General features: G+C 42.1%; 1 pseudogene across 1 annotated transcript in view; it reads right to left on the bottom strand.

Annotated features, from left to right (window-relative positions):
• Positions 1 to 11,472: 11,472 nt before the first annotated feature.
• The window catches only part of LOC122539332 (uncharacterized), a 35,626-nt pseudogene continuing 21,185 nt past the window's right edge, over positions 11,473 to 25,913 (bottom strand). Inside the window, exons 4-5 of the transcript XR_015759087.1 lie at positions 23,861 to 23,965; positions 11,473 to 11,602 (exon numbers count right to left, since the gene is read on the bottom strand). The product of XR_015759087.1 is annotated as an uncharacterized LOC122539332 (transcript). The remainder of the gene's footprint in view (positions 11,603 to 23,860; positions 23,966 to 25,913) is intronic.

Here is a 25,913-nt window from a genome sequence, read left to right as displayed (position 1 = left end):
AGCAACTGGAAGGTTGGATAAAAAATGAATAAAAAAGCCAGAAAGGAAAAATAAGTAAAAGCATTTCAGTTTGAACCAGACTCCCATTTATGTGAATAGTGGCTGGTTACCTGGCTGTAAATAAATTTGGAAGAGTTGAGTTTTTTTTACTTTCTATTCAGGGATCACTCAACCTCCAGGTATATCTGAAGTGGGAAGGCATTATATAGGGCTGTGCACATAAACTCGTGACTTATATTAGAGCATGTTGGATCTTTAATAAGCACAACTTCTAAGTGATCACTCTTTCCCAGAAAAAATATGCTGTAGCTGCTCTGTAACAACATTTACCTCATCACCAGGAAAGCAACATACTGGCCTGGAGTCTCATTGAAAGCTGCAGAAATGCCTGTCTGATCCCCTGATTATGGATTCCTGTAAGACTACTTCTTCTTCTTCCCCTTCTGTGCAGCTGAGCCATCTGTAGTGCTACCAGCTTGACTCTGACTGCAAGTTTCACCTTCACCTGTGTAATAACAGTTCCAAAGAGGTTGACGAGAAAATATCTAGAATGCAAGACTGATTAGCAAGCACAATATTTCAGCAAACTGCTGCAATGCTTGCTTATGTTTCTAATACTGCCTGGTGGTGACACATTCCCTCTCTACCTGTGTGCTTCTAAGTCATGATGTGACCACCTCCCGACATGTGCTATAACACAGTTGACTATTTCACAACCAAAACAACCAGCCCTTTCAAAGTTTAATTTCTTGACAGACCTCAGACTGTTATCTATAACCTTTCAGTTGAGCCTCTCTTTGTGTTTAACACCTCAGTCCTGGCCTCCTCAAGTTTCTTGGCATCAGCAGGTGTGGCAACCACACTAGGACAGACTGGGTGGATTGGACAGTTAGCAGTAGACAGCAAGGAGGCCTTTCAAGGCCAGATATGAGTGAGACTTCTCATGAGCTAGGTGGACTGGGCAGTGCATCCTTGACACTGAAACTATGCAAGCAAAGAAACACCTTAGTTAAACATGCTGGATGTGGTTTACTCAAGAGGTATTCATTCACCAGAGCTCCCAGAAGCAATCTACCCAGCCATGTGCATGTATCATAAAACAGAATAGACAAGGTGAGGTTTTCGAAAACGCAGCTTTCTTGATTTTCTTAATAGGATTGTGATTGTGAATGTAATTCAGCAGGTTGAGGTGTTAAATAATATCCATTGAATGCTAATGAGTGTAAAAGATGTTTCCAATCATCACTATCAAGGAAGGTTGATTGTCCTGAAGGTTTGAATTTTGGGACCATGCTTCCAATTAACTTCTATCTTACATCTTTTCAATTGTTCTGGGCAAGCCTGGAAGTCTCCACTTAATTTTGTTTTGTGTTTTTACAGTCAGAATGGAATCCATTTCCATTTATGGGACTCATTTCACAATAAGAATGAATGTATAGAAAATGTGGTATCTTTCTTTACACCTTTGGTACTTATCAAAGTTTGATTAGTTTATTGTTATGAAGTTGTGTAGAGTACTCCTGAGTGCCCTTTGATATTCAGTGGTGTTACCATCACCGAACCCCACACTATCAACATCTTAGGAGTTACCATTGACCTGAAATTCAAATGGCCTTTCCACATAGACACAGTTGTTACAAGAACAGGTCAGATCCATGAATATTGTGACTAGTAACTCACCTCATGACTCCCCAAAGCCTGTCTATCATCTACAAGATATTATCAGCTACAAGGCGAATCCACACTTCTGATCTTAGGATAGAGCAAAGGTCATTGAAGCAGCTGAGGACAATTGAAGATGGACTCCACACTGAGAAACCCCTGCAGATATATCCTGATGTTGAGATGACTGACGTCCCACAACCACAATCATCTTCATAGGTGCCTGGTCTGACTCCAAACCACAACAGAGTTTGTCCCCTGATACTCATTGATTCCAGTTTTGCAAGGGCTACTTGATGCCACACTCAATCAAATGCAGACTTGATGTTAAGGGCTGTCGCTCTCATCTCACCTCTAGAACTCAGCTCTTTTGTCCTTGTTTGAACCAAGGCTATAATGAGGTCAGGAGCTGAGTGACCCGAGTAGAACATAAATTGAGAATTAGTGAGCAAATTATTGCTGAATGTATCGAATTGATAGCATTTTAAAGATACCTTCCATCAGTTTACTGATAATTGCAAGTAGACTGATGGGACAGTAATTAGCTGGGTTGGACTTGTCCTCCTTTATATGTACAGGACATATCGGGGCAATTTTCTACATTGTCAGGTCAATGCCAGTGTTGTAACTGTATTGGAACAGCTTAACGAAGGAACCAGCCAGTTCTGGAGTACAAGTCTTCAGTACTATTGCTAGAATATCATCAGGGCCCAAACATTTGTAGTCTCCATTGTCTCCAATTGTTTCTTGATATTACATGGAGTCAATCAAATTGGCTGATGACTAGTATCTGTAATGCTAGGGACCATGGAAGGAGGCCAAGATGGATCATTCACTTAGCATTTCAATGGTGATGGGGATATTTGTGGAGTGAGTTGTTTAATTCTTCAACATCATTCATGACTGATGTCATAGAGCTTACATCTGAAATATTAGTTGTGGGAGTGTTTAGCTCTGTCTATAAATTGTTGCTTATGCTGGTGGACATGCAAGTAGTCCTGTTTAGTATCTTCACCAGATTGACACCTCTTTTTTTCAGTATGCCTCGTGCCTGCTCCTGGCATGCCCTCCTGCATACAACATAGAACATAGAAAATAGGACAATACAGCACAGAACAGGCCCTTCGGCCCACGATGTTGTGCCGAACATTTGTCCTAGCTTAAGCACCTATCCATGTACCTATTCAATTGCCGCTTAAAAGTCACCAATGATTCTGACTCTGCCACTCCCACAGGCAGCGCATTCCATGCCCCCACCACTCTCTGGGTAAAGAACCTACCCCTGACATCCCCCCTATACCTTCTACCCTTCAACTTAAATTTATGTCCCCTTGTAACATTCTGTTGTACCCGGGGAAAAAGTCTCTGACTGTCTACTCTATCTATTCCCCTGATCATCTTATAAACCTCTATCAAGTCACCCCTCATCCTTCGCCGTTCCAATGAGAAAAGGCCAAGCACTCTCAACCTATCCTCGTACGACCTATTCTCCATTCCAGCAACATCCTGGTAAACCTCCTCTGCACCCTCTCCAAAGCTTCCACATCTTTCCTAAAATGAGGCGACCAGAACTGCACACAGTACTCCAAATGTGGCCTTACCAAGGTCCTGTACAGCTGCAACATCACCTCACGACTCTTGAATTCAATCCCTCTGCTAATGAACACTAATACACCATAGGCCTTCTTACAAGCTCTATCCACCTGAGTGGCAACTTTCAAAGAGCTATGAACATAGACGCCAAGATCCCTCTGTTCCTCCACCTTACTAAGAACCCTACCGTTAACCGTGTATTCTGCATTCTTATTTATCCTTCAAAAATGGACAATCTCACACTTGGCAGGGTTGAACTCCATTTGCCATTCCTCAGCCCAGCTCTGCATCATATCTAAGTCCCTTTGCAGCTGACAACAGCCCTCCTCACTATCCACGACTCCACCAATCTTCGTATTGTCTGCAAATTTACTGACCCACCCTTCGACTCCCTCTTCCAAGTCATTAACAAACATTACAAACAGCAGAGGACCCAGAACTGATCCCTGCGGAACTCCACTTGTAACTGGGCTCCAGGCTGAATATTTACCATCTACCACCACTCTCTGACTTCGTCTGGTTAGCCAGTTCTCTATCCAACTGGCCAAATTTCCCTCTATCCCATGCCTCCTGACTTTCCGCATAAGCCTACCATGGGGAACCTTATCAAATGCCTTACTAAAATCCATGTATACTACATCCACTGCTCTACCCTCATCCACATGCTTGGTCACCTCCTCAAAGAATTCAATAAGACTTGTAAGGCAAGACCTACCCCTCACAAATCCGTACTGGCTGTCCCTAATCAAGCAGTGTCTTTCCAGATACTCATAAATCCTATCCCTCAGTACCCTTTCCATTACTTTGCCTAACACTGAAGTAAGAGTAGTCTAGCCCGTAATTCCCGGGGTTATCCCTATTCCCTTTTTTGAACAGGGGCACAACATTCGTCACTCTCCAGTCCCCTGGTACCACTCCCTTTGACAGTGAAGACAAAAAGATCATTGCCAGCGGCTCTGCAATTTCCTTTCTTGCTTCCCACATAGTCCTAGGATATATCCCGTCAGGGCCGGAGGACTTGTCTATCCTCAAGTTTTTCAAAATGCCCAACACATCTTCCTTCCTAACAAGTATCTCCTCTAGCTTATCAGTCTGTTTCATACTCTCCTCTTCAATAATACAGTCCCTCTCATTTGTAAATACTGAAGAAAAGTACTCATTCAAGACCTCTCCTATCTCTTCCGACTCAATACACAGTCTCCCACTACTATCCTTGGTCGGACCTACCCTCGTTCTCGTCATTCTCATATTTCTCACATACGCATAAATATGTGCACACTCCATTAAGCCAAGGTTAATCTCCTGGCTTAATGGTAATGGTTTATTAGGAGATAAGCCTGGTCACGAATTGTGCTGGAATACAATTCTGCTGTTGTTGACGGCCCACGTTGCCTCAGATTTGAGTTGCTAGATCTGTTCAACATCAGATCCATTTAACATGGTGGTAGTGCTGCACAACACAATGGAAGCTATTCTCAATGTGAAGGCAGGACTTTGTCTCCACAAGGACTGTGCAGTAGTCACTCTTTATGAACAGATGCATATGCAGCCAACAGACTGGTAAGGATGAGGTCAAGTGTGTTTTTCCCTCTCATTAGCTCCCTCACCACCTGCTGCAGATCCAGCTATGCCTTTAGGAACTGACCAGCTCGATCAGCTTGCTGCCAAGCCACTCTCGATGGTGGCCATTAAAATCCCCCAACCAGAGTACATTTTGTGCCCTTGCCATCCTCAGTGCTTCCTCCAAGTGTTGTTCAACAGGGAGATGTATTAATCGTCAGCTGAGAGGTTGGTATGTGCTAATCAGCAGGAGGTTTCCTTGCTCATAAGACATCACTGAGTCTGGAGTCAATGCTGAGGATTCCATGGCAACCCCCTCCTGACTGTATACTGCTGTACTGCCACCTCTTCTGGGTCTGCCTGCTGTTGAGACAGTACATACCCAGGGATGATAATGGTGGTGACTGCATATTGACTGTCAGGTATGATTCAGTGAGTGTGATGATGTCTAGCTGTTGTTTCATTAGCCTGTGAGACAGCCCTCCCAGGTTTGGCACTAGCTTCCAGATGTTAGTAAGAAGGACTTTACAGGTCTGACAGGGCTGTTTCTGCCTTTGTCTTTTCCAGTATCTGGGCCAATGCCAGGTGATCCACCTGGTTTCATTTTTGTGAGACTTTTTAGATCACATTAGATCACATTAGATCACAGATCACATTACAGTGTGGAAACAGGCGCTTCGGCCCAACAAGTCCACACCGACCCGCCGAAGCGCAATGCACCCATACCCCTACATCTACCCCTTACCTAACACTACGTGCAATTTAGCATGGCCAATTCACCTGACCTGCACATCTTTGGACTGTGGGAGGAAACCGGAGCACCCGGAGGAAACCCACGCAGACACGGGGAGAACGTGCAAATTCCACACAGTCCGTCACCTGAGGCGGGAATTGAACCCGGGTCTCTGGCGCTGTGAGGCAGCAGTGCTAACCACTGTGCCACCGTGCCGCCCACTTCTTAACAATTGATACAACTTGGTAGGACACATAGTAGTCAATCACATTATTGTGAGTCTGGAGTCATGTATAGGCCTTGGTGGGGGTGAGAGATTTCCTTCCCTGAAAGGACATTTGTGAATCAGATGTTGTTTTTCTGACAATCAACAATGGTGTCATGGTCATCAGTAGATTCTTAATTCCTCCTGTGCAAATTACAGAAGAGGAAGTGCTGGATGTCTTGAAATGGTTAAAGGTGGATAAATCCCCAGGACCTGATCAGTTGTACCCGAGATCTCTGTGGGAAGCTAGAGAAGTGATTGCTGGGCCTCTTGCTGAGATATTTGTATCATCGATAGTCACAGATGAGGTGCCGGAAGACTGGAGGTTGGCAAACGTGGTGCCACTGTTTAAGAAGGACGGTAAAGACAAGCCAGGGAACTATGGACCGGTGAGCCTGACCTCAGTGGTGGGCAAGTTGTTGGAGGGAATCCTGAGGGACAGAATGTACATGTATATGGAAAGGCAAGGACTGATTAGGGATAGTCAACATGGCTTTGTGCATGAGAAATCATGTCTCATAAACTTGATTGAGTTTTTTGAAGAAGTAACAAAGAAGATTGGTGAGGGCAGAGCAGTAGATGTGATCTATATGGACTTCAGTAAGGCGTTCGAGAAGGTTCCCCATGGGAGACTGATTCGCAACGGTAGATCTCACGGAATACAGGGAGAACTAACCATTTGGACACAGAACTGGCTCAAAGGTAGAAGACAGAGAGTGGTGGTGGAGGGTTGCTTTTCAGACTGGAGGCCTGTGACCAGTGGAGTGCCACAAGGATCGGTGCTGGGTCCTCTACTTTTTGTCATTTACATAAATAACTTGGATGCGAGCATATGAGGTACAGTTAGTAAGTTTGCAGATGACACCAAAATTGGAGGTGTAGTGGACAACAAAGAGGGTTACCTCAGATTACAACAAGATCTGTATCAGATGGGCCAATGGGCTGAGAATTGGCAGATGGAGTTTAATTCAGATAAATGCGAGGTGCAGCATTTTGGGAAAGCAAATCTTAGCAGGACTTATACACGTAATGGTAAGGTCCTAGGGAGTGTTGCTGAACAAAGAGACCTTGGAGTGCAGGTTCATAGTTCCTTGAAAGTGGAGTCGCAGATAGATAGGATAGTGAAGAAGGCGTTTGGTATGCTTTCCTTTATTGGTCATAGTATTGAGTACAGGAGTTGGGAGGTCATGTTGCGGCTGAACAGGACATTGGTTAGAACCACTGTTGGAATATTGCGTGCAATTCTGGTCTCCTTGCTATCAGAAAGATGTTGTGAAACTTGAAAGGGTTCAGAAAAGATTTACAAGGATGTTGTCAGGGTTGGAGGATTTGAGCTATAGGGAGAGGCTGAACAGGCTGGGGCTGTTTTCCCTCGAGCCACCCGTCGGAGGCTGAGGGGTGATCTTATAGAGGTTTACAAAATTATGAGGGGCATGGATGGGATAAATAGACAAAGTCTTTTCCTTGGGATCAGGGAGTCCAGATCTAGAGGGCATAGGTTTAGTGTGAGAGGGGAAAGATATAAAAGAGACCTAAGGGGAAACTTTTTCACGCGGAGGGTGGTACATGTATGGAATGAGCTGCCGGAGAATGTGGTGGAGTCTTGTACAATTGCAATATTTAAGAGGCATTTGGATGGGTATATGAATAGGAAGGGTTTGGAGGGATATGGGCCGGGTGCTGGCAGGTGGGACTAGATTGGTTTGGGATATCTGGTAGGCATGGACAGGTTGGACCGAAGGGTCTGTTTCCATGCTGTACATCTCTATGACTCTATCACTCTAAATCTGGATCCCCATGAACATTAGCAAAGCTTTTGAATTAATCTTCGAGCAACAATACCGCAAGGCCATCATCTACCCTTTGATTAATAATGCCTGATAGATGCTGAATGCCAAGAATTTCTTATGTGAAAGTCATACAGATACCTGGTGATTCCAGTTCATTGCTTACTCCTGTGGACCACCATCTTGGAACTCCAGCACTAATAAATCAGGGCACCATACAAAGGCAGTGGGTGCATGCATCCTACATCCACCGAAACTGTCATCAAACATATGCCTGCCTCTGTTTTTCATAATGGTACATTACTAATTTATTAACAGTACACTTCTGCACTTTAATGCCACACTTTGGAGCACACTGACACCTCTCATTATAAGTGGACGTAAGGACACTTTGTGCAGGGACCAGCACCCAGCTGATGGATTGGACCAGCTGCATCTTATGGCTGCTCATTTGCTTTCTTAAAGCCCACTTGATTTAACACCTATCTGGATGCTCACAGTATTCTTGCCTTGTCTTGCCTTTTATCACTTTGTCCCATCAAATGGGATGTGATGGATGCTGAGGTAGAGTGGCAGCAATTTTCTAAGTAGGAGGAGGAGAAGGAAGACATTAATCAGGAGGAACATCACCTTCTGAGTGTTTGAGTGGCGTAGCATTGGGCACAACAAACAAGATGCAGCTTAATTGATGTCCTGTTCCAGTTGAGGAGAGCTGGGTGCAGTGGTCATTAATTCACTTAAAATTATTGGTTGTTAACAGACAAGTAGTTTATTTGTGTTCCAAGAGCAAATGCAGGTTCTATTTGGTTGATTTGTGTTCATTGCTGGTGATTGTTAGACTGTGGCTATTTTCCTTGGAGCAGAGGACACTGAAGAGGGAAATGTTTGAGATGTATAAAATTATGAGTGGCAAAGATAGGGTAGACAGGAAGAAACTTATCCCTTTGGTGGAGGGATCAATACAGTAAAGGGGCAGGAAGTTCAAAGAGGATGTGAGGAACATCTTTTTTCAGAGAGTGATGAGAATATGAAATCCACTGCCTGTAAGGGTGATGTTTGGAAGTAGATAACTAGCTTGTACTAGTTTGAAAGCTTGTACTTCTAAATAACCCTGTTGGACTATAACCTGGTGTTGTGTGATGTTTAACTTTATTCACCCCAGTCCAACATTGCCACCTCCACATCATGTAAGGGTGATAAGAAGAAGGAATCCTCAATTACATTTAAGTATTTAGGCATACAAGACTTTGGACCAAGTTGCTAGAAAGTGGGATTAGAATAGCTTGGTGTTTTTTTTTGTCAGTGTAGACTCAATGAGCTAATGGGTCATTTTCTGTGCAGTAAAATTCTGTGACTTTATATAATGTGATATTCCAGCACTGGAGAGTATTTCAGGCTATGGAGAGTGGGAGAATTCCACTTGCATTGGATGACAGGGACACTATGGAGAGTGCAAGTAGCTATTGAGTCAGGTTTGGATCAACAGTGCAAGAAAACCCACAAGACCTCATGGAGAGAAACTCTCCAGGAAACAGAATGAAAATAACATTTAGTCAAAATGTGTTAAGATTTAACGAATTATACTAATATCTTCCAGCTTGTACCGGCAGGATTGCAATAGAGTCTGGTCCATTATGCATTCTGCTCGGATGAATTTGAGGACTGCACTATATCCACTGTAGCAGTAGCAAGTGCCCGTGTTTGTGCTTTATTACAGGAACTGTTGATTCATTCTAACCCACAACCTTGCTTTAAAATACACAACTTAATAAACAAATTAGTTTATATTGCAAAAGTAAACTTAAATTGAGTCTAGTTTTCTTCTAGCGCAGGAATATTCAAGCATACTTCTGGTCTGGTAGTAAACTAACTGAGTGAAAGAGAATTTTTTGGTTGATCTGTTATTATCAAATGTGTTTTAATATAATAGAAATCAAATTTGTGGAATGTAATAAGCTGTGTCAAGATGGGCAGCACTGTGGCACAGTGGTTAGCACTGCTGCCTCACAGCGCCAGAGACTCGGGTTCAATTCCCGCCTCAGGTGACTGACTGTGTGGAGTTTGCACATTCTCTCTGTGTCTGTGTGGGTTTCCTCTGGGTGCTCCGGTTTCCTCCCACAGTCCAAAAATGTGCAGGTTAGGTGAATTAGCCATGCTAAATTGCCCGTAGTGTTAGGCGAAGGGGAAAATGCAGGGGAATCGGTCTGGGTGGGTTGCGCTTCGGCGGGTCGGTGTGGACTTGTTGGGCTAAAGGGCCTGTTTCCACACTGTAAGTAATCTAATCAAGATTAGCATCCAAGTGATTTTATAAGGTATGAATACTATCTGTAGCTTTACTGTTCTCTCGATTACAGGTGGAGCTGAGAATAGTCCAGTCTCCAGCTGATTCTGGTTATGTTATTTTGAAAAAGAAGGCACAACTCAATATCCAATTTATTAATGATGGTTTTCTTTTCAAATTTTTAATTCTGGCTATTGCTGATCATTATTGTTTTCTCAATATTGTTATCTTTCAAGATTGATCTTTGCTTCCCCAGTGCTCTCTGATTCTTATCGCCATTTTGCTTGTTGGTGACATCATCAGTATATCCAATATAAATCTCTACATGTATGCTGGAAAAATTCTCCTCAACCTCACAACAATCTCTCTCAACTTTTCCACTGCCTCTAAATTGCCAGCAAGCCTAACATCCAGGCTTGGATGGGAAGACCTTTGCACCAACTAAATATTGGGAAGACTATTGCTTTTGGTCGTGCCACAGCCTCCATTTGCTATAGCCACTAGCTCGTTCTTTCTGCTTTGTTACCAGCAGCTGTCTGTCACTGAACTAGAGGCCCTGAATTCACATTTGAGGAAGTGAACCTCAACTTTTCACTTGGCACTTACAACCTTCTGGACCCAATATTGAGTTCAACAATTATTGGTCATGAACTTGTTTGCATCTTCTTCAGTATATTGTTACTTTAATTTTGTAGTTCATTTCTTTTTTTTTTATCCCTGACAGTTGTATTCAGATGAGTGTTATATAATTGTCTAGACAGAATCTTTGTCTTGTTATTGTGCCCAATACTGCTCTCTTTGGCATTTTGCATCGTGGACATCTGTTATTTAATGTCTTCTGTCCTCAATTTTATCAGAGCTTCACTTTTTGCTCTCCCTGACCCCTCCCCACTTCAACCAACTTAGAAACGTACTACCCACCCTTCCCTGTCTCAGAAAACCTCAAATATAGCAAGTAAACATTTAGTAAAAGTACTATGAAAGTTACCTTCCCAGTTGCAGCGAAGAAACCATGTATCACTGAGTATCCATTACAGCATCATGTTTGAGCTTTAGTTAACCACCTCATTCTTGTCATACTTTCAATAGCGTCAAATTTCAATTAACCCACAGAAGCAATGTTAAATTTTAAACTGTGTTGAAATGTTGTTTCATGTTACCAAATGATAAGGCAGCTCACCTCTCCTCTCCTAAGAGATTTACCCACAAACAACTCAATAGACTAAAATTACATGTGAAAGGCAAGGTAGAACAGATTTCCTACCCTGCTGACATTCTTACCCTCCTCACCCACACACAAAATCATACACCTTTCCAGACTAAAATCAACCACGGGCACTCGTTAAAACCATGACATACTACTGTACAAGTGAAGCTGAGGCACCCCATGAATATTCAGTGTCCTTTTGTGTTCTTAAAGGTTTGTAAAATAGATAGATCTTAAAGTTCTGAAAGGAAATTTTTATTGCATCAATGTAAAATCCTGTGCTTAGCAACAAACACCAGATTGTTGTAGTTTAAAACTAGTTCATGTTTGTAGTAGAGCATAATGCAATTGAGAACAGAAAATTAAGTTCTACAAAGCTGAAATTTAGGATGTGAAAATTTAGCCTTCAAAGTTTGTGTCCAGATCAGATAGATCTTGGGAATCCTCATCAATTGCTTTCTTTGCCACTTCCGAAAAGCTTTCAGTCTCGGATATCTCCAAGGGACCTTTTGCTCTGAAATGTTAATAAAAACTAATTGAATTGCACAGTAATTGATGTAATGCATATGCAGAGTGTTTATTAAAATAAGCACAAATAACAATAAAGTTGAATTTAAGTCATAAGAAATGATGCTGATAATCATTGTAATGTTAATATAAACACCAGAATTTAATATTGAACTAGCTCCTTTGCAGGTAAATTTAAAAAAAGTATACTGCACTTGTGTGTTACTATGTGGGAGAGAATAATTAAAGCTAGATATTTAGATAAGCTGTTAATATAATTGTGGACATGTATAATGTATAAAGGAAATATAAGTCCAAGGATAGATTTTAAGTACTGAATCTGGGCTTCATCTGTATGTACTGGTCCAATGAGTATTTGTCCTTTAACCTGCCTCTCCTGCAAGTTAAAAATTACTTGAACTTCTGACAGGAGTGAACGGGTATACTCCGTCTAAGGAACTTTACTATTGTTATCAAATTTGTAGCTCACACATTTTCAATTTTTATGTTCATTTCTGCAAATAAAATGAAGTTAACCTGTCAGTATTATAGCTCTTAATCTGACACTGTAAATACCTCAGTTTTTCTGATCCAATCCTCATCAAAATTCTTATGATCTAAACAACTCTAATTCACTGTAAACTATCGATATTATCACATATAACACAACACGCAATTCAATATATCCCACTAAATTATTTATTTCCTAATCCTGTTATTCTAACTGCAGCAGCCCCCCATTCACCCATTTCCCCCTCTTACCTTTAACCCTGCCATAGTTGCTGAGTCTTTACTCCCTATTAACAATGCCAAAAAATGATTAATTGGTCTATTTTTTTCTTTCATGGGTGTTGCTAGCAAGGCAAGCATTTTTGAATCAAATGGCTTGCTGGACTATTTCAGAGGGCAGTTCAGAATCAGCCATATTGCTGTGAGTCTGGAGTTACATGTCAGTCAACCAGGTAAAGAAGGCAAATTTCCTTTACTAAAGGAATCAGTCAATCAAATGGGTCATCATTACTGGTGATGAGGTTTATAATCCAGTTTTATTCACTGAATTTCAGTTCCACCAACTGATATTGTGAGATTTGAATCCATATCTCAAACCTCAAAGTTTGTGAGAAGATTTGTAGCTCGGGTGCTCGTTGCTGTGGTTCTGTTCGCCGAGCTGGAAATTTTTGTTGCAAACGTTTCGTCCCCCGTCTAGGTGACATCCTCAGTGCTTGGGAGCCTCCTGTGAAGCGCTTCTGTGGTGTTTCCTCCGGCATTTATAGTGGCCTGTCCCTGCCGCTTCCGGTTGTCAGTTTCAGCTGTCCGCTGTAGTGGCCGGTATATTGGGTCCAGGTCGATGTGTTTGTTGATGGAGTTTGTGGATGAGTGCCATGCTTCTAGGAATTCCCTGGCTGTTCTTTGTTTCACTTGCCCTATAATGGTAGTGTTGTACCAGTCAAATTCATGTTGCTTGTCGTCTATGTGTGTGGCAACTAGGGATAGCTGGTCGTGTCGTTTCGTGGCTAGTTGATGTTCGTGGATTCGGATCGTTAGCTGTCTTCCTGTTTGTCCTATATAGTGTTTTGTGCAGTCCTTGTACACAACATTAGTTTTGCTCATGCTGGGTATCGGGTCCTTCGTTCTGGTGAGTTGTTGTCTGAGTGTGGCTGTTGGTTTGTGTGCTGTTATAAGTCCTAGTGGTCGCAGTAGTCTGGCTGTCATTTCCGAGATGTTCTTGATGTATGGTAGTGTGGGTTTGCGGCATGTCCTCGTTCTGTTGCAGATACCAACACCTACCCGACCCCACAGCTCACCAATAGGATAAACAACACACTGAGGAACCTACAAAAAAACGGACAGATAACCAGATCTGACCTACAAAGAATGAAACCTGAAAGCAACAACACCCCCAGATTCTATGGACTACCTAAAGTGCACAAACCAGACATCCCACTCAGACCCATAGTATCACTACCAGGGACACCATCACACAAACTGGCTAAAGAACTACAGCAGAAACTGAAGCACCTGATCAGCGGATCCAGACACTCTATACAATCAACACAGGAATTCTTGGACATCATCAGAAATATACACATAGACAAGGAAGAAACCATGGTCTCATTCGACGTAACGGCACTGTTCACCTCTATTGACAAACCCTAGCCAGAGAAACAATAGCCAACCTGCTGAACAGACATAACAGACAACAGGACGTTGAACCCATCAACAAAGATGGCTTACTTAAACTACTGGACTTGTGCCTCACAACACACTTCACATTTAACAACCAGATATACGAACAAATCAACGGAACACCCATGGGCTCACCGATCTCGGGACTCATAGCAGAAGCAGTAATGCAAAGGTTAGAACAAACAGTCTTACCACAAATTCAACCCAAACTCTGGGTCAGATATGTTGATGACACCTTTGTAATCATTAAAAACACGGAAATAGAGAAAACACACCGGATCATCAACTCCACACTCACAGGAATCCGATTCACGAGAGAGGAAGAAAAGGACAACCAACTCCCATTCCGAGACATGAGGGTACAGAGAACACCAAACGGAGAATTCACCACTAAGGTACACAGGAAAGCCACACACACAGACCAAGTCCTGAACTATGAAAGCAACCACCCCAATACACACAAATGAAGTTGCATCAAGACACTATTCAAGAGGGCTACAACACACTGCAGTACACCAGAACTGCAAAAAGAGGAAGAGGAACACCTATACAAGATATTCGCCAAAAACGGATATCCTCGCAATTTCATCAACAGATGCCTAAGGGAAAGACAACGGAACGAGGACATGCCGCAACCCAAAGGACTAGCCACACTACCATACATCAAGAACATCTCGGAAATGACAGCCAGACTACTGCGACCACTAGGACTTATAACAGCACACAAACCAACAGCCACACTCGGACAACAACTCACCAGAACGAAGGACCCGATACCCAGCATGAGCAAAACTAATGTTGTGTACAAAATCCCATGCAAGGACTGCACAAAACACTATATAGGACAAACAGGAAGACAGCTAACGATCCGAATCCACGAACATCAACTAGCCACGAAACGACACGACCAGCTATCCCTAGTTGCCACACACGTAGACGACAAGCAACATGAATTTGACTGGGACAACACTACCATTATAGGGCAAGTGAAACAAAGAACAGCCAGGGAATTCCTAGAAGCATGGCACTCATTCACAAACTCCATCAACAAACACATCGACCTGGACCCAATATACCGGCCACTACAGCGGACAGCTGAAACTGACAAAAGGAAGCGGCAGGGACAGGCCACTATAAATGCCGGAGGAAACACCACAGAAGCGCTTCACAGGAGGCTCTCAAGCACTGAGGATGTCACCTAGACGGGGGACGAAACGTTTGCAACAAAAATTTCCAGCTCGGCGAACAGAACCACAGCATATCTCAAACCTTGACCTATGAATGACTAGTCCAGTGACAATGCTGTCATGCCACCATCTCCCTCTAGGTATTACATTATTGGGATTGTATTATGCAGTTCATCAATTCACTCAACTCCCATTTTGGCAACCCTGTTGCTTGGAACTTGCAGTGCATAGACCAGACCAGCTCAGAACATCTCTATTCTCAATGCCTTTCTTTCAGATAGCAAAGTTGTCCTTTGGAGAGCTTGGCTTTCCTTTTGCATATGGTCTTTGAAAAATATGGTGATGTTTGAGTCTAATATCCATTTTTGGAGAGGGAGAGAGGCTAAATTTGTAAGCCCCATACCACTAACTTCCCTGATATTGTTAGAAATGTTCATAGTAGAGAGGATTGTGCATAAACTATCAAACCTGTGTTTATAGCTGGAGGCTGAACTACAGCCTCTGTGACACATCAGGGAGGGGTGGTCACCTGGATTCTTTGTATCAGGAGGCAGTCATTCCTCTCAGGTTAGGGTCTTCTGACATGGTTTGTGGTCAGGGACAGGAGGGTGTGACTTTGAATGAAGCAGGAAAGAAGGGGCAGAGGGCAAGAGTTCAAAAGTGTCAGCCTCCACAATTATTCAAAAGGTTTGAGGTTGTATCATCCTGCTCAGATAAGAGCAATGGCTGCAGGGTGAATATGCAAACTGGCACTGGTACATTGGTACAGAAAGCAAAGTGATTTCAGGGAATTAAGTTGGAAACTAAAAAGCAGGAAGAGCAGAATAGTAATCTCAAGATTATTATCAGTGCTATGCTCTAGTGAGGCGAGGAAGGGGGAGTGAGTGCAGCTGAATACATGGCTACAGGGCTGGTGCAGGAGTGAGCGCTTCAGATACATAGATCATTGGGGTGAAGGTGAGACTTGTACATGAAGGACAAGTTGCACTTAAACTGGAGAGGCACCAATATCCTGGGTGGGAGATTTGCTACAGCACTTCAAGAGGATTTAAACTAGTTTGGCAAGGGGATAGGAACCAGAGCTACAGATTAGAGGAGAGGGTAGTTGTTGAACGAGCAGAAATCGAATGAAGAGAGTCTGTCAGGAAGGATACACAGTTGATAGGGCAAAGAGATGGGTTAAAGTGTATCTGTTTCAATGCAAGGAGGGTCAGGAATAAGAGTAATGAACTTAGAGCAAGGATCAGTACTTGGAACTGCGATGTTGTTGCCATAATAGAGAAATGGATTTCACAGGGGAAGGATTGGTTGCTGGATGTTCCAGAGTTTAGATCTTTTAAAAAGAATGGGAGGGTGTAAAACAGGAGGGGGAGTAACATTCTTAATTAGAGAGTGCATCACAGCAGCAGAAAAGGAGGTTGTTGTGGTGTGTTTGTCTACTGAGTCAGTAACAGGAAAAGAACAGTCACTTTTGGGTGTTTCTTTCAACCCCCCAATAGCAGCAGAGAGATGGAAGAACAGATTGGACAGTAGATCTTGGAAAGGTGCAGATGTAACAGAGTTGTTGTTATGGGTGACTTCAACTTACCCAATATTGATTGGAAACTCCTTGGTGCAGATGGTCTGGATGGAACCGATTTTGTCAGGTGTGTCCAGGAATGATTCCTGGCTCAAAATGTAGATAGGCTGACTGGGGAGGATGGCCATATTGAATTTGGTGCTAGGCAACGAGCCAGGCCAGGCATCAGATCCCTTGGTGAGAGAGCATTTTGGTGACAGTGACCGTAACTGCCTCACCTTTACCATAGCCATGGAGGGGGATAGGAACAGACAGTATGGAAAGGTCTTTAATTGGGGGAGGGGAAATTACACTGCTATTAGACAGGAGCTGTGGGGTATAAATTGGGAACAATTGTTCGAGGGGAAATGCACAACAGAAATGTGGAGGCTGTTTAAGGAGCACTTGTCGCGAATGTTGGATAACTTCGTCGCACTTAGACAGACAAGGAATGGTAAGGTGAAGGAGCCTTGGATGACAAGAGAAGAGGAGCTTCTCATTAAGTGGAAGAAGGAAGTTTACTTAAGATTGAGGAAGCAAGGATCCAGCACAGCTTTAAAGATTACAGGGTAGCTAGGAAAAAACTGAGGAGAGCTAGGAAGGGGCATGAAAAAGCTTTGGTGGGAAGGATTGGGGAAATCCCAAGGCAGCCTCCACTTATGTGAGGAATAAGAGAATGACCAAAGTAGGGCTGACAGGGCAGGGCCGATCAGGGATAGTGGAGGAACTTGTGCCTGAAGTCTAAAGAAGTAGGGGAGGCCCTAAATGAACTTTTTGCTTCAGTATTCACTAGAGAGAGGGACCTTGTTGATAGCGATACACGGTGTACCAGGTTAATAGGCTTGAACAGATTGATATTAAGGAAGTGGATGTGATGGACATTCTGAGAAGCGACAAGATAGATAAGTTCTCAGGGCCAGACCAGATATATTGAAGGTTACTACAGGAAAAGAGGAATGAAATTGCCATGCCTCTGGCAATGATCTTTGCATCCTCACTCTCCACAGGAGTAGTACCTGATGATTGGAGGGAGGTGAGTGTTGTTCCTCTGTTCAAGAAAGGGAATAGGAAAATCCCAAGGAATTACAGGCCAATCAGTCTTATGTTTGTGGAAAGCAAAGTACTGGAAAGGATTCTGAGAGATAGAATTTATGACTATTTGGAAAAACATAGTTTGATTAAAGATAGTCAGCATGGCTTTGTGAGGGGCAGGTCATGCCTCACAAGTCTTATTGAGTTCTTTAAGGATGTGACGAGACAAGTTGATGAAGGTCGAGCAGTGAATGTGGTGTATATTGATTTCAGGAAGGCATTTGATAAGGTTCCCCACAGTAGGCTCATTCAGAAAATTAGGAGGTATGAGATACAGGGAAATTTGGCTGTCTGGATACAGAATTGGCTGGCCGAAAGAAGACAGTGAGCGGTAGTGGATGGAAAGTATTCCTCCTGGAGGTCGGGTGACCAGTGGTGTCCTGCAGAGATCTGTTCGTGAGCCTCTGCCCTTTGTAGTTTTTGGAAATGACTTGGATGAAGAAGTGGAAGGGTGGGTTAGTAAATTTGCCGATGACACAAAGGTCATAGAGATGTACAGCATGGAAACAGACTCTTCGGTCCAACCCGTCCATGCCGACCAGATATCCCAACCCGATAATGTTGTTGCAGGCTACAACAAGACATTGACAGGATGCAGAGCTGGGCTGAGAAGTGGCAGATGGAATTTAACCTGGATAAATGAGAAGTGATTCATTTTAGAAGGTAAAATTTGAATGCTGAATACAAGGGTTAAAGACAGGATTCTTGGCAGTGTGGAGGAACAGTGGGATCTTGGAGTCCACGTACATAAATCCTTCAAAGTTGCCACTCAAATTGTTAGGGTTGTTAAGAAGATGTTTGGTGTTTTAGCTTTCATTAACAGGGGGATTGAATTTAAGAGCTGTGAGGTTGTGCTGCAGCTCTATAAAACCCTCGTTAGATCACACTTGGAATATCGTGTTCAGTTCTGGTCACCTCATTATAGGAAGGATGTAGATGTTTTAGAGAGGGTGCACTCACGATTTACCAGGATGCTGCTTGGATTGGAGGGCTTGTCTTATGAAGAGAGGTTGAGTGAGCTAGGACTTTTCACACTGGAGAGAAGAAGGAAGAGAGGTGATAGAGGTGTACAAGATAATAACAGGCATAGATAGAGTAGATATCCAAAACTTTTCCCTAGGGCAGAAATGGCTGCCACAAGGGGTCATAATTTTAAGGTGATTAGAAGAAGGTACAGGGAAGATGTCAGAGGTAGGTTCTTCATGCAGAGAGTGGTGGGTGCATGGAATGCTCTGTCAGCAGTGATAGTAGAGTCGGAGACATTAGGGATGTTTAAGCAACTGCTGGACAAGCACATGGACGGCAGTAAATCGAGCGGTGTGTAGGTTTGGTTGATGTTAGATTAAGATAAATGCCCGGCCCAACAACATGGGCCAAAGGGCCTGAACTGTGCTATATGTTCTACGTTCTATGTTCTAATTCAAATGAGGTAAGCAACAAGGAATGTAATAGGAGTACAGGATAAGCTACTGAGGGTAGTTGACACTTTTCTCTCAAAGGGTTTGAGTCCAAAAAGCTGTGTTGCTAGCCCAGTGCCAGGCTTCAGGACATCTGCACAGGGCAAAACAAGAATTTGCAGTGGGAGGCGAAGGATTCAGTTGTCCAAAGGTAGATACAGGTAGTTCTGGGATAACATGTGTTTTGGCATCGCAATTTGGCTATAATGTCACTGAAGAATTAGGGAACGATACTTTCAAGAATGTGTACCTCCGTTTGCAATAGCACGATTCCACAGGGGATCGATTCGCACACTTTGTTCTGCGTGTGTGCCGATGTCAGCACTGAAGTCTCCATGCCATTCTGCACATGTGCAATGTCAGTTGCCGACCAAGCAGCTTTCTATGAGAGGTACTGTACAGAGGGAAGCTTTCTTTTTTTTTAATGTGTTAAATTTATTTTTGTTTTGTTAATGAAGATGATTTATACCTTCATTCAGGCTGTGCTATACTTTGTGTTCCGCTTTTGGGTGATTGGAGTGATTGTGAGTGATATGTTTTGCTGGTCTGCCCCTCACCCCACTTCTCCCATAGGCCCATTATTTATATTAAGCTTTTCTCTATTCAGCAAGGTTTCGGTGGAATGCAACTATAGTGTTATAGGAAAACTATCTGTATAAGAAAGAGGTTCTGCATTGAGAGTTTAAAAAGCTAGGCACTAAATTAAAATGCAGAACTTCAAAAGTTCTGATCATCCCTGGATTATTATGTGAGTCATGTACAAATTGACATTCGTACTTAAAAATTAGAGAGATGAATACATGGCTCAAAGATTGTATAGGAGCAGTGAGGTGCAGTTGTGTGCCTCTGGCACCAGAGAAAGAGTGGGCTGCACTTTTGGGACAGTCTGCATTTGAACTATGCTGGGGCCAGTGTTCTTGCAAATGGCATAACTGAGGAATTAGAGAATGGTTTGATGTAAATAGTGGAGGCAAGTGATCAAATCTGGAAAGATGTGGTCTATCAAAGAGTAGAGACAGTGTAAGAGAAGAAAATCAGGATGTGGAAAATGATGTTCAGAGAATTGCAGGAAGGAACAGACATAAAAATAATAGGAATACACCAACTATTAAGACTAGATGTTACAAGGATAACAAAACTACAAAATGAAAGGTTCCATATCCGAATGCAGCTATAACAGAGTAAATTAATTTGGAACACACTCTAAAGTACATTCATGTGATCTGATAGCCATTGTGGAGACAAGGCCCCAGCATGACAAGTTTTGGGTCCTGAATTTTGAATAATATCTGAAATTAAAGAAAAACACAGGAAGCTAAGTAAAGTGCAGAGGTAGCAATGTTGATCAAGGATGGTATTGATGCAATAGTTAGAGATAACTTTGCTTTCAAATGTCAGGATGTAGAATAAATTAGGATGGAGCTTAGTAAATATGACATTAATGGGAAAGGTCTGCAGGCTGCTAAAAGCAACAGTAATGTGAGATAAAGTATACAAGAAAAAAAATTGCTTGTGATGAAGGGATAGCAAAATCATAAATTACATTATTTTACATGTAAACTAGAAAAATCAGGTTAGCAGTAGTAGAGGAGTGTGAAGAATGCTTTTGTGATATTTTCTTTGGATAGAACATTCTAGAATCAAACAAGAGAGCTTAAGTCTTGGTATTGTGCAATGTAACAAAATTATTTCAGTACCTCAGAATAAAAGCATTCCTAAGTAGGAATGATTGAATTTTTCATCCAGATTGAAAGGAACGAAACTGAGTCTGAGATTAGTTTTATGCTTAAATAGCAATGTCAATGGGCATTAAAGCTGAGCTTGCCGAAGTGAACTAGGGTTCTAGGCTAGGAGATACATAGTAGAGACACCACACAGTTAAAGGCATATTACAGAATACTTAGAGAAAGTTTATAGAACATAGAACAAAAAACATTACAGCACAGTACAGGCCCTTCGGCCCTTGATGTTGTGCTGACCTGTGAAAACAATCTGAAGCCCATCTAACTTACACTATTCCATTTTCATCCATAATTCTATCTAATGACCATTTAAATGCCCTTAAAGTTGGCGAGTCTACTGTTGCAGGCAGTGCGTTCTACACCCTGACTGCTCTCTGAGTAAAGAAATCACCTCTGACATCTGTCACCCCTCAGTTTAAAGCTATGTCCCCTCATGCTAGCCACCACCATCTGAGGAAAAGGGCTCTCACTGTCCATTCTATCTAACCCTCTGATTTTATTCCTATTTTAAAGAAAAAAATACAAAAATGGGGTCACAGTCTGTAGCTAACCAAAGAACTGAAAGAAAGCATAAAACTGATGGAAAGCTATGTAACAACACAAAGATGAGTGGCAGGTTGGAAGATTAGTCAAAACATAAAGAACAGTAGAAAATGACTAATAGGTTAATCAGGGCGAATACAAATAGAGTATGAAGGGAACATAGCTACAAATGTTAACATGGATAGCAAGGGATTGTCCAAGTGTTTAAAATGAATAAATAAAGTGAATGTTGGTCCTCTCGAGAATGAGAATATGAAGTTAGGAGTAGATAATATGGAAATGACAGATAGAATGAACCAATATTTTGTTTCTCTCTTTATGATACAGGATACTAAAAGCATTCCAGTAATAGCTGTGAATCAGAACAGGAGGGAAAGAGGACGTTTTGTGAATCAGAAGCGAAGCTCAATTAAGCAAAATGATGAAGCTGTGGGCTAAACCTAGCATCATAAAAGAGATTAATTATAAGACAGTCGATGAAATTATATTACTTTGCCAAATGTTCTTAGATTCCAGAAAGGTTCTATCAGATGGGAAAGTAACTCTTGTAATCAAGAAGGGAGGAAGACAGAAAGCAGGAAACATTCAGTCAGTTTGCCTGACATCTGTTATTAGGAAGATCTTTGAGTCGATCATTAAAGAGGTCACAACTGCACATGTAAATAAACCCAAATTAATCAGGAAGAGTGAGCTTGGTTTCATGTTTAACCAATTTATTGCTGTTCTTTTACTGAGTAATCAGTGATATGTATAAAGGGGAGCTGATAGACAGACTGTACTTCAATTTCCAGAATTTGGTAAGGTGCAAAGTCAAAGACTATTGTGGAAAATTAAAGCTCATAGTGTACTGCACAATGCATTACCATGCATAGAAGATTACCTGGATGGAAAAAATGGAGAGTAAGAATAAATTAGTCTCGTTCTGATTTGCAGAATATGATGAGTGGAGTCTTGGAGGCGTCTGTGCTGGGCTTTCAACTTTTTATAATTTACATCAATGACTTCGATGAGGATAATGAATCCATGGCGGCAATTAGATTAGATTAGATTATATTACTTACAGTGTGGAAACAGGCCCTTCGGCCCAACAAGTCCACACCGCCCCGCCGAAGCGCAACCCACCCATACCCCTAACCTAACACTACAGGCAATTTAGCATGGCCAATTCACCTGACCTGCACATCTTTGTGACTGTGGGAGGAAACCGGAGCACCCGGAGGAAACCCACGCTGACACGGGGAGAACGTGCAAACTCCACACAGTCAGTCGCCTGAGGCGGGAATTGAACCCGGGTCTCTGGCGCTGTGAGGCAGCAGTGCTAACCACTGTGCCACCGTGCCGCCCACAATGTGAAGAAGATGTAAGGAAGTTGCAGATGGATATAGATAGATTGAGTTAGTGGACAAACATCTGGCAAACTGAGCATAATGTGATAAAATTTGAGGTTGATCACTTTGGCAGGAAGAAATTTTTAAAAAGTGTTACTTAAATGGAGAACAACTGAGAAAATCAAAGGTGCTCTGGAGCATGAGCCATAAAAAGTATGTAGGTATAGCAAGAAGGCTAATGTGGTGCTTTCCTTTATCATGAGAGGAATTGAATATTTTTGGACTTTCTCTCCGTGTGTCATTCAACTTTGGAACTCCCTGCATTAGAATGTAGTGGAAATAGAGTTATTAAATAGTTTTACAGCTGAGGTAAATAGATTTTTGTTGTTAAGGGAATCAAAGGTTATTGGGGTAAAGGAAAATAGAATTTGAAGCAGGAATTGATCATTCATGATCTTATTAAATGGCAGAGCAGACTCATGGGCCTATTTCATACGTTTGTCTGTTGATAATTGTTAAAACTGTCAAAGTGCTGAATTTGTCGAGAGGGTGGCACGGTGGTCAGCACTGCTGCCTCACGGTGTCAGAGACCTAGTTCAATTCCTGCTTCAGGCAACTGTCTGTGTGGAGTTTGCAGATTCAACCCAACAACTCCTCACTGACCCTCCGAAGAGCAACCCACCCAGACCCATTCCCCTACATTTACCCCTTCACCTAACACTACGGCAATTTAGCATGGCCAATTCCCTAACCTGCACATTTTTGGACTGTGGGAGGAAACCGAAGCACCCGGAGGAAACCCACGCACACATGGGGAGAATGTGCAAGCTCCACAATGAGAAAGAGGCTAAATGAGTTTTATTAATTCAGATTGCTAACTACTAGGAACACACCCTGGCTTGCAAGGTTGAGATTGCAAGCCAGGGGTTGTCCCTCCTTTGCCTAACTACCATCCTAAGAAATAAAATTAAAGCCCTTCTCTTCTTCAATGTTCTTGGTCTCCAAGTGGGTTGCAACATGTAACAAATATTTTAGACTTAGAAAACAGAGGAAAATGACCCGAATAACTGCATAACCAATTAAAACTAAATAGATTTTATTGTGTTGAACAATTTAAGTTATTCTTTTTCCTTTTTTGGCTCATTATGCCATTTACTGCTGGTCAACTTACTGTGCGAGTGTTGTGTTGTTCATTGTCACTGTATTCTCATTGGATTCAGCATTAATTGTTTCAGCAGCTTCACTGTCATCATAGCTTTTCACTGGCATTGCTTTCCTATTAAGTTAGAGAAACAGGTGAATACTATAGCTATTTACCATTTAGATTAAATATTAAGAAGTTATCTAAAACTTCACGCACAAATATACATGTCATAATTGTATGGTTATGATCTGGTCATTCTTTAGGGGAAAAGTTACTAAATGTTACAGCATTTTGTTAAAAAAAGTGAACCTAACTGTAACTGGCCAAAAGAAATTAAAACATAGCTGCTACACATCACCTGACTCTACAACTGCACATTCTACAAAACATCAGTGAGACATGGTAGTCATGTAATGACTCCCAGCCAAGAGATAATAAAGTTCCTTGATGACTCGTTACAAAATTGTAAATTGGGCATTGACCAGAAAAGAAAACTAAAGACCACAAATAGGAGAGGTGCTGTCTCTAGAAGGCCAATGTTCCATATAGAACATGATGCACTTTTGCCACAGTCACTTGGTAACAGCATAGAATCACAGAGCATGGAAACAGATCCTTCAGTCCAGCCACCTTAGCTTTGAAGCTGAGGATGATTCAAAAAGATAAAGAGAGATTCAGTCTTGAACTAGCTGGGGAAAAAAAATCCTTCAGGCATTGAACGCAAGTGGAAAGAGAGAGAGGCATGTTGAAACAGCAAGTGATTGGCTATAAAGTACTGTAATTGGGAAATCATAAGCACTATCTTGACAGAACTAGAAAGGGAGAATCCTCTCTTGCTTCTCAAAATCCACTGTCCTGTGGAGCTTGCTTGTACAAAAAAATATTGACTACTCAACTACAGAAGTCATTGTACCAGCCAACTTTAAATTCTCCTCTTCAGCAACAAGAAACCCAACCAATGGTCCCAATGGGAGTTGTTAGAACTTTCCTCATACAGGTACTTTATTGTTTTCTCTGCACAAGTTTCAATATCAATTTCAATAATTTCATCTTAAATCTTTTTTTTTGTTTCCTAAGGAAGCGCCAGAAATAAGAACTGCAGCAATTCAAGAGTTCACCTTCTCCAGGGAATTAGGAACAGACAATAAATGCTGGTCAGCATAGCCCAGATCCCAGGAATGAATTAAATGAAACTAACTTGTAATGGACTATCCTTTAACCTATTTAAACCAGAAACTTGATTATAAGTCTACTTCAACTTTAATTGGAGCAATGAGAAAGAGACTAAATGACTGGGACAACACTACTGTCATAGGGCAAGCCAGACAGAGAACAGCCAGGGAATTCCTAGAGGCATGGCATTCATCCACAAAATCCATCAACAAACACATCGACCTGGACCCAATATACCAACCACTACAGCGGACAGCTGAAACTGACAACCGGAAGCGGCAGGGACAGACCACTATAAACACCGGAGGAAACATCAAAGAAGCGCTTCGCAGAAGGCTCCCAAGCACTGATGATGTCGCCTAGCCAGGGGACGAAACGTTTGCAACAAAAACTTCCAACTCGGTGAACAGAACCACAACAACGAGCACCGGAGCTACAAATCTTCTCACAAACTTTGAAGACTAAATGAAGGCTAACTACTAGGAACACACATGGAAGTCATAGTCATAGATGTCTATAGAGCAAAAAAAGGCCCTTCAGCCCATCAAGTCTATGCTGGTCAAAACCAAACACCAACCTATTCTCATCCCATTTTTGATCATTTGGTCCATAGCCTTGACAACATGGAAGACCTTTTCTGTATATCCATCTTTTTGAGAAAATGTCCCCACTAATATCAAATAAGTAAGTTATCTATTTAAGATGAATCACAATATTAAAAATAAAAGTTTAAGAAAAATGCACATATCTTGTGGTTTAGTGAAAGAACATCTTAAATTGACTCCCTGATCTCTGTGTTAGTTGACATCTGTCAGAGAGAGAGGGTCAGTACAATTTGTGTTAGTGTTCTTGAAAATGTTCGACATTGCCACCAGCCTTGATCATTATCTAGTGCTAAAACATGCCT

The sequence above is a fragment of the Chiloscyllium plagiosum genome, unplaced genomic scaffold (genome assembly GCF_037043375.1).
Source record: "Chiloscyllium plagiosum isolate Xiang-an unplaced genomic scaffold, Cpla_swu_hap1 HiC_scaffold_2, whole genome shotgun sequence".
In the NCBI taxonomy this organism is placed as follows: Eukaryota; Metazoa; Chordata; class Chondrichthyes; order Orectolobiformes; family Hemiscylliidae; genus Chiloscyllium; species Chiloscyllium plagiosum.
The sequence above is the reverse complement of the archived record's forward strand: the minus strand, read 5'-3'. Positions and strand labels throughout refer to the sequence as shown.